The following is a 10800-nucleotide window of genomic DNA, read 5'->3' on the forward strand; positions in this document are numbered from 1 at the left end:
ATTTTTTCATATATTAAGCACCAACCTCTCAGATTTCTTCTAACGTTTGAACTCTGTATGAAATGTATTTCGCACAGCAAGTAAAATACAAACAAAAACGAAAAAACAAACAGTTTTTAAATCTACTACAGAGCGACCTTGCCTTTGATATATTGTTTTGGACATTCATCTTGTGTGTTATCCTGACTCCATGATTGTCCTTATCTTTTCAGGTGAGCTGTTGGAAACTTATGTTCCCAGGAGAAAGAAGAACAGCCGTCCTGAGAATTACTGGGAACATTCAGTACACACTTTATCACACACACACACACACACACAATGCGTAATTCCTCCTGCAATTGAAAAAACTAAATAGCGATCTGTTGCCACCTGCTGGTTTAACTCAAACTTGCAACAAGGGCAGTTTCCCCCCATTTGAAATCTAATAAAGAAGAAGCATCAGAGCAGTGTAGATAAATCATGTTTTTGTTAATTTTTTTATTAAGTATCCTTTTTTCAAATAGCAATAGATATGGCCATTGCAATGTTGCACTGACTTTTAATTGGTCATACCCTGTACAGTAATTAAGACATTGTAGTATTTTATTATTTTACAAATTCTAATTTATAATCTACTTCTTTACAACCTGATAAGTGTGGCAAATACATGGCCAATCAGTTAGTAACATACTAGATGGATGGTAAGCAGAATTGATAAAGGAATGAAACAATTCTTCAACACATGCCCACTTCATGATTCTGTAATTGATTGTATATAACAGCAGGGTCTCCAAACTCTCTCCAACCCAATCTCAGTGTTTTCAACTGAACCGGGACACCAGGAATCACCGGTAGCTACAGGACGGAAGTGCAACGGCGAGAAAAACAGCGAATAAATATGCAGGAGACGCGACACAGAGCGAGAGAAAAGACTGGAGAGAAGGATAATGAGAGTTCCTAGATGAATGAAACGGAGGTAAGTCCACCAACACCAACCACTGAAGTGAGCCAGAAGCACTTGCTGACCCTGACGCAGGCACATGCACGCACGCACGCACGCACGCACACACACACACACACGCACACACACAAACAGAGACACAGACAAACAGACGTGTCTTAAGGCCTCACATGCACCTTTTCCACGAATGCACTCCAGCTCATGTGCACAAGCATACAAGTGGCCTCGACAGACCAACCCCTGCAACACACGCACACACACACACACACACACACACACACACACACAACCACCAGGAAGTGGTCATATGTTCCTATTAGAATAATCACCTGCTCCATTGCGGAAATAGAACATCACACCACAATCATGCACATCACTCATGCCTGACTCACTGTACTCTGCCAAAAGTACAAAAACATAATGGTATGTCGTTTTAAACACACAGAATACTGTATGCTGAATATTTCTGATGAAATGTGGCCAGATCTGTGTTTTTACTGGGTAGATTTGACCATCATTTTATTACAAAAGCTACAATCATATTTTAGTCAGTAAAACAAAATTACAAGAAATGTGTGTGAACATCTGTTTGTGTGTGTGTGGGATATCTGATAGGACATATTAACAGCAGTTGTACATCTGTTGGCCTCAAATAGTTGCCAGGACCACTTCATAGTCAGTGCAAAAAGGCACATTTCACATACAGTACAATTATCAAATTTATTTCGTGTAGCACTTTTCCTCACATAGTTAACAAAGTGCTTTAACAAAAGATAAAACATTGCTTGTTTAGAATAGTGTCCAGAATATACATACAATCTTGCATGTCATGTTTTTATCTGACATTTAAAAGAAACACAGAAGTAGTGGTACTTCCATGTCATGACAGTAAATGCTCAGTCATCCTTGACAGCAAAAAGTCTCATCACAGTTCCTAAGTGTGCACCTATGTATGGTTTGACTAAACAAATATTATTTAAACAAGGTGAATTAGACTACTAAAGGTAGAGATATGGCTTAGGTGCAATTGGTGTTTTGATGATGTCATTGGCTTGAGACAGAAACCCTGTGTTACAAGCTCTGTGTGTAGAGTTTGAAAGATTTGGACCTTTTATAATAGGTCTACGATTTGGACGTGTGCCAGGCAGAGAGGCACTAATGCAGGGGTGTCCAAACTTTTATCACTGAGGGCCACATACAGAAAAATCTACGAAGGGCCGGGCCACTTTGCAAAAATAACACATTTATCAGGACATGTAGCTGCTCTGATGTTTAGTTTCATAGTGTCTTCGTAAATTGTAATCCTTTTTCTTCACAGCAACACTTTCCTTGCACATTAAACAGACACATTTCCCCTCTTGTTTATATGCCAATGATACACCCAGTGTTTTCTGCCTTTGCGTCCAATGTCCAGCAGGGTGAAAATAGTAGCCAGCCGAGATCCCGCCCCTCCAAGGAGGGTCCGGGCTCCTCTCAACAATGCAATTGAAGTGAAGAGAAGAGACACAAAAACCTGACACAAATAAAAGTTGTTTCTCTTTCCTTTGTTTAAGACCACAAGCTACTTTTTTTTTATCACACACATATTTTCCGCCTGCATGTGAGCACGTAGAGCTTACAGGAACGGTTTAAACCAACGTGGTTGGTTATTTTAGTTTGGGTCTTCCGTGATGCTGACTTCACTTTGTGTTTTGTGGAACACGGACTACTTTCCTCTACGTCTTTACAGAGTGGGTTTAAGTTTAACTTCAACAGGAAGTGAGAGAGACCACCAAATGCAAAGTGTGAGCCTTGTTGTCAGCTAGTTCTTGAACGTGTGATGTGTCAGGGCCTTAATACAGTAAAAGGGCTCAAGATTCCCATGTTAATATGCATTTACACAACCACTCTACTTAGACGTGTTTAAGTAGGGACCTCTCCATTTCCAATGGATAGTCTGTTATACAATACAATTGCCTGCATAATGTGTATTGTAGATACATGATTAGTGGGAAACATAAATATAACACTGAACAATTTGAAAAGGCCTTTCCAGAACTTTACACAAGACGGACACATTTATTTATTTTTTTAACCTTTATTTAACCAGGAAAAAACCTCTGTCCGTACATTGGGGACAGAAAGCAACACCAAGTCCTGTGAACGTAAAAAGTGTGGACCAGCACTTTTCTGCATAATAAGGGAGCATACATAGCTAGGTAGCACACCAAGTATTGCCTTATAAATAAATGTGCAATAGTGACTGAGCCTACAAGTGGACATAGCAGGCCATCCTACCCGAGAGTACAACTGGCAGTGGTGAGTCCGAGCCTTACAGTTTGTGATGAATCTCAGGGATGAATGGTACGCTGAGTCAATCATATTAAGACACTGAACAGAGGTATGCATATACAACAAATCACCATAGTCCAGAACAGATAAAAAAGTAGCAGCCACAAGTCGCTTTTTTACATTGAAAGAGAAACACATCTTATTTCGAAAATAAAAACCCAATTTAAGCCTCAGCTTTTTTACCAAATAGAGCACATGAGGCTTAAAGGTGAGGGAGTCATCAATCAGAAAACCCAGGTATCTATAAGACGTAACCACCTGTATAACGCTACCCTCCAGAGTGACCACAGAGGGGACATTTTGTGATCTAGCTCTAGAACTAGTAAACAACATTTGTTTAGTCTTGTCAGTGTTGAGGACTAGTTTTAGCTGCAGGAGTGTTTGCTGGACTACATCAAAAGCTTTCTGCAGAGATTCAACAGCTCTAGCAGGAGTTGAACCAAAACAGTAAATAATTGTGTCATCTGCATAAAAATGCATGTTAGCATCTGACACATTTTTTTCCCAAATCATTAATGGGTAAACTGTTAAGGACATTTGGGCCTTATCCCCCTCCATCCACCTCTGCCTCTTTTAGTTGAATAATGCCTGGTCACCCTCTCTCCTGGGGCAGAATGAAGGGGCTCGTATTCACCTCACGGATGTCCCTCTTTATGTGTGTTGAGCTTAACAGGACGCCCCGTACAGACGCTCTTGGACACAGCAAACGCAGTGCACAGAAGCTTTGGATGAATAGGGGGCTCTGTGGTGCACCCTAAAAGACTGTTTGCACGTGTGTGTGTGTGTGTGTGCAGGGGTTGGTCTGTTAAGGCCGCTTGCTTGTGTGTGCTTTCGTGGAAAATGTGCATGAGAAGCCTCAAACATGTGCGTGTGCGTGTCTGTGTATGAGTGTGTATTAGTTGTACACATTGTTTGATATTTAGACAACATAATATATTAATGTTTTGATAGTCATTCATTCAGGCCAATATTCAAGGCCACACTATGATACATTTCTCCTTTGTGATAATCTGATGGTGAATTTAGAATGGGGGGGGGGGGGGGGGGGTCAGGGGGCGGTGTTGATCAATTATTACAGCAATTACACAGACGTGAGCGCGGCCCGGCAGGAATTCAGGAGTGAGGGGAGAGAGAGAGAGACAGAGGGAAAGGGGTACAAGTGAGAGAGCGGTGCCTCTTATAAAGCCAAGTCCTGTCTCTTTTGGGGAGAATTAGTGAGCGGTGCGACCCGGGCTTTGGGTCCCAAACACGGAGCCCCGATGATGATGAGCCAATGACTGTCTCCATAACTCTCCTCAATGGTGTATGGTGTCGTTGGACGCAGGGTGCTGAAGTTCTTACACAGTCCCACAGTTATACAGTCCCAGTTGTGTGGTCGTGTGAGCGCGCCTATGACAACAAAGCAGACATGTGGACCGAAAGCTGAGGCTCCGGGCTCCTAGGTATCCTCTCTGCACTGGGGACAATCACACTGTCCAATCCCAACAGGAAAAGGTAAGTGTGCAATGAAGATATACAAAGAAATAAATAACGATTTTGTATTTGTTTTTTTGAATGCATTAATGGAAAGTCATACTTAGACAGTTAAGGTAAGTTATTCATTCCTACCTACCAGTTTTATTAGTTTGTTTAATTTATCAATAATAAATGTATCTATATATGCAGTTTTACATTACATTCATTCCTCTGGTAATTGCTGTTTTTCACAGGTGGAAAAAAATGTAAAAATGCACGACTATTCTAATTTAAAAAAATCGAATAAAAAAACAAAAAACAACAACAATCTGAATGTCTTTTTAATTTGGCCACTTTACACATTTCACATTACGTTTAGGCTCACAGAGTCAACATTGCTTTGTTGACGGATAGTGTTTATTTTTCTAGGCTGATAAAATCACCAATCATTACTTGACAGTAAGTAGCATAAAAATGATTTAATATATTAAAGTGTAGGTAGTGAAAACTGGTTGTTTTCCTCATGTTGACCATGCACTTGTTAACAGCTCAAAGCTCCCAGTTTAAATGTTTGTTTACAACCGTTTGATGAACTGAGTCAAGTTGGACTCAAATTGGACGCAAATGATCTTCATATGTTATATGTCAGTAATAACATCTGATTTTAGAGCATCATAATTGACACATATGGCCTATTTCTTTATTCTGTAGTTGCGAAACTTGAACAAAACATTAACAAAAAGTTATTTTATTTCTGAATAAGGGGCACAATGGAAATAACTCTTTATGTTTTTATTCCCAGAGATTGTGTAACATGTTAGTGTGTTTCAGTCTTCAAATAAATCAATCAAGACTGATTTATGCTCCACAAGAACCCTACCACTGCTATTTTTTTGTCATTTCAACAAATCTGTGCAAACTTTTTTGTATTTATGCAAGTTTACCCGCACTTTACCTAGATCACTACCAGAGTGGAGCGTTACATTGCCATTATTAACAGTATTCTTGCAGTATTGAAGAAATCTGATATATGAAACAAACAATAACATAAAAACAGTAAAGCAGCAGGAGAAAGAGTGGGAGAAGGGAGCTGCAAAAGAAAAAGTAAATACACAATTTTCGAATAAATGTTATGTCGGTTCCTTGTGCAATTCTGATAATACCGTGGAAATGTAAGTAAAAAAGTGAAGAAAGAGAAAGAAAGGAAGGTAAGAGTGGAACAAACTGAGGAGGGAGTTAGAGTGTGTGTGTGTGTGTGAGGGGGAGAGATGAAGGGGGATTACTCTTCACTCCAGAATACTAACGAGGTCCTTTTGTCACAGATCTCTTTCTCTCTCCCTTCCTCTCTTCCGTTCTCTCGTTTTTCCTTTCACTCATCTCTCACTCACTCACTCTCACACACACACACACACAGACAAATGCACACATGATTCTACGCTCATTTTGGATATAATTGCAAATAAACACACATACACGCATACGAAATAGCACGTGTACGCCTACAGTCACTCACACACATACACAAACACAGAAATACGCATGTAATTGCAGCAATCCCACTCTCACATAATCACACACACACACACACACACACACACACACACACACACACACACACACACACACACACACACACACAGATGGACACACACGGATGGAGTCGTTTTTGTCAATGGTGTCTTTTGTTTCTTTTATCTCAGTTTCCAACAAAGCATTCCTGTGTACACAGAGAGAGAGAGATAGATAGATAGATAGAGAGAGAGAGAAGGAAGGAGAGAGGAGAGAGAGAGCGAGAAAGAGAGAAAAGAGAGAGAGAGAGAGAGAGAGAGAGAGAGAGAGAGAGAAAACATTCAGCGCCCCTTTGTTTGGAAAAGAGAAAAAAGTTTTGATTCACTTTTTGGATTCGGGCTCACTGAGGCAGGTCAGTACAGTAACGCTCCGTGTTGCCATGGAGATGGAGTACATCCGTCTAGAGAGGTTGGTCCAAAGAAAAAAGAAATGTCTTCCTACATTTACTCTTATTTTTACTCTGTTTGCTGCTATTTGATAGATGGAATTTCACTCTGGGACACGTGAGTGTATGTGATTGTCCAAAATTGGGTGAGAGGCCAATGCAGTGTTGTCATAGTGAAGTTTTCAATGGCGTAATTGTAATTATGAGGCGTTTTGAGGGGCTCACCCTTGCATAATCACAAACTTGTGATGCAATTAAAGCTTGGTTATGTAAGCCATGATGAGCATAGCAGAGGAGCTATTTGGAATAACAATACATGGCCAAAAGTGCATGGACATCCCCTGTCTTCTTCTTCTGTTTGTGTCCAGGGCTGTTTTTCATAGTTTAGTTTAGTCTTTCCGGTATTTTGAATCCAAATAAGCAAATAATTACCAATGTTTTTACCCCTGTGCACAACACTTGGATCATAAAGATAAGTTTTTCTTCACGTTTGGTGTGAAAGAACTTTACTTGTCGAAGTAAAAAAGCGAAAAGACCTGACCTCAGTGAACCCCATCCAACACTGTAGGGATGAAGTGAGATGCTGATTTCAAGTAATCAAACAAATTTACTCCTACTTCAAACATTTACTTCATTGTTAAATGTTAAAACCAAACTGCCTAAACCTTTTGGCCTTGATTCCCCCCTCTATAAATGCAGCGATTCTTGAGAATGCTTGTTGTCAAAATGACTTTTTGTCAAAATTAGTGAGTATCTCCTCCTGATCCGCTATCTGTCTGTACTTTGTGTGTGCTGAAAAAAAATCAGTGTTAATACACAGCCAAGGATATGTAAAAAGCATGATGCTAACGTTGTAACCTTTGTTTACATACCATGGTTTACAGAGCCTAGGATGTTTATTCAGTGAACACACACAATACGGACAGGTAGCGAATTGTGAGGATATATTCACTGATTGTGTAAGAAAATTATTTTTGACAACAGATACTCTCCAGAATCACTGACTTCACTTTTAAGTGGAATTTCAAGTCTTGCATGTGTGAACCTAAGAGAATAAACAAAGAGACCGTCAAACAAAACATAAAACCTGAGAGAAAGATTGCAAAAAGCCAGGGTGAAAATACAAGTCCTGATCAGGGCATCCAGAAAGCTAAACGTTGGCCCTTTTCATACCAAACCCTTACCCCACCATCTCCAGTTACCAGTCAGAAGTTCACCCTTTGTTCACTAAAGGCCTCTCTAGTGAGAATCAACACTAAAGCCTTGTAGAACGCTATGTAGATAAGCGTGTTGTTGACTTTCGAACAAAGATTTTTGTACCTTAATTAATTAATTCAAGTTTCTCCCCCAGCTGATACATGAGACTGTGTGTACAGTTTGTCTGGTTAATGACAGTACATCTTCTTCCTAATTCTTCCTTCTTTTCTCTTTCCTCCTCCTTGTCTCCCCTCTTTTGTGGGCTATCCTCTTCCCAATGGCCTCTGTGATTTGTTGGACGTAAGTGAGCGTGTCTCGAGTGTGTGGAGATACAGTAACCGTCTGTGCGTGTGTGACATCTGATTACTCTGACAAGGCACACATTCATGCAAGCATCACACAGTGTGAAGCACTTAAAACACATGTTAGTGTTACGCACATGTAATGGTTGTGGATGGGGAAAATTGCAGATTATTTTCTCTACATTAAGAAGGAAATGCATCCTGTTTGTCTTGTGGAGAGAGCTCAGAATCAGCCCTGTGGACTTCCACGACCACACTTCAGCAATCTTAATGCTATCAAATGATTTCTGTATGTAAAACCAGTTCACAAGTCTGTCTAAATATGGCATTTAAGATAGTCACACTTCTTATACAAATGTGTCATCCTGTAATCAACAATCTACAGCCACTCACGCAGACGTTTGAGAGTGTACTTATCTTTGTTAAAAAAAGTTTAGGTCCAAGATTTTCTTTAAAATGTCATGACAATTAATTTGATACTCATCAAACAATTTTAAAGGAATAACATAGCCCACCCATTGCATCAACCGATGTTTCCGTTCCGAAAGTGGTGAATCTTGTCTTTAGCTGTGTATTCTAAAAAAACCAAATTGCTTCATATTTGTTTGGCACAACAGGAAACCGTAAGGTGTTGAAACCAATGGCGAGCTGTGTAACTTCTGTTTTCTTAAAACTGCTGGTAACATAAGAATATATATCCAATCACTAAGAAGACTCTTTGTTAATGACGTCTCCCTGAAATTGAACAAGGTCGGAAATCCCTCTGCCTTTCCAATGTTATATTACAGCATGTGATAGGTCAGGTAAACACATGTGAAACTAGGCCAGATTATACATATATTGTTTTAATAAGTTAATTTACTACAGGCTTTTCGGCATATGGAGCAGTTACACAAGTTCAGATATGGTCAAATGAAAGGAGCTCATACCACAGTTTGTTTTATGCAAACTGAGACTTCTTTGCTTGAAGCTTTGAGGTAAAGCCCAGACGGACAGTTTTCTCAGGGTGTTCAAATTAGCTGTGGTGGTTAGTCTGCAATAAAATGTCCCTTTTGGTTTCTGTCAAGTCATGTCTGAAGCAATCTTATGGGGCCATTTCGATTTGCCATTTTTGGCCCGCCTAGACCATTTCACAGTTCTAGGAACTCAGTTCTAATAACCTCCTGTGTTATTGCATCTGACTGCAGAAACCGTGAAGAATTATAGGCCAAGTTCTAGAATTTCTTTTGTTTGAACTCCGTAGTAGAACTATGTAGTCCGAGTGACGACTGGTCAAAATCAGGGGCAAATAAAAAAAAACGTTCAATGTAAAAACTGCTACAAAATTCCCTGCGCCTTCTTTCAGAGTCCGTTACGACCATAAAACCCAGTACACACAGCAAACATGCAGCTCCAATAACAGCTTCCTCCATCTCGTTATTGTTGTTGTCGTATGTCGTGCAAAAGTAACATATGGGGTTCTTATTGGCAGTGCGAACGACAACAGAAACAATGCCCTTCAAAAATAATAGTCCCCCAATAACTCCCAGTAGAAAGTTCTTCTCAAAAAGTTCCTAGAACTGTTTGGTCAGAAAACCCCTATTGAGACTATACTGTAAGTCCAAACCTGTGCAACTAAGTTCAGTAAAATTTGGTGACGTATGCTCAGGAAACTCCCACTAAAGTTCCACCAAATTTAATCTGAAACATTTTCCCCAAATACTCAAAAACATTTGCATGGGTGTGAATGGCCTTTTCTGTTTCTTTTGCTAATTAAAAACTGTGGCCTTCTGCAAATACTAAGTACCAGTTTGATGTTGGCGTTGCCTGCTAGTAATTGTATTATATTTTGCTACATATGTTGAACATAATCAATTAGTTTGGTTTCAATATTTTATTCAAGCTTTACGTACTGTAAATTCCCCCAGTGAATGAGAGGCAGATGGCTATGGGGGAAGTCACCGAAACCAAGTCATCATGGGCAGTTTTTAGCTTTACAGGAAGTGTACTGAACTGTAGACACTGTAAAATATAGAATAAATGTTTATCAATGTGTCCAACCACTTTTGGGTCATATTAAAGATGGAGTCAGCAATTTTGTTTAACGCTTGTTTTCAATATCACTTTTGTAGGTAAACAAAGTGGCATGGACCGACCCAACGTAGCTAGAAACAATGCTATCAATAATCTTTTCGCTAAATACAGGTAGCATGTCTTTTTTAAAGTACTGTAGCAACTGTAGAAGACAAAACAGCCTGATATTTACAGTAAATAAGTGTTGAAGCCAAATTCTTATCAAAACCAAAATTTAAGCCGATCAGTAGCTTAGCCTTTATCGATAGCATTGCTGCGAGCTACAGTGTTCAATCTGAGCCACTTACTTTACACACAGTACACGTTTACAGGGCCTGGGCCGTGTATTAACACCAACAAATATTTACACACAGTACTGACAGACAGGTAGCAGATTGTGACAAGGTATTTTGCAAAAAGTGATTTGACAACAAGTGTTCTCAATAATCGCTGACTCCACCTTTAAACTAAAGACCTCTTAGTCCAGCCAAAACTTATCTCCCAAATGAACTTATTAACAGCACTGACCAATTAACAAGTTCACCATAGAAATGATTGAACTAATATTA

Source organism: Ammodytes marinus (assembly GCF_949987685.1).
Source record: "Ammodytes marinus genome assembly, chromosome: 9".
Taxonomy (NCBI): Eukaryota; Metazoa; Chordata; class Actinopteri; order Uranoscopiformes; family Ammodytidae; genus Ammodytes; species Ammodytes marinus.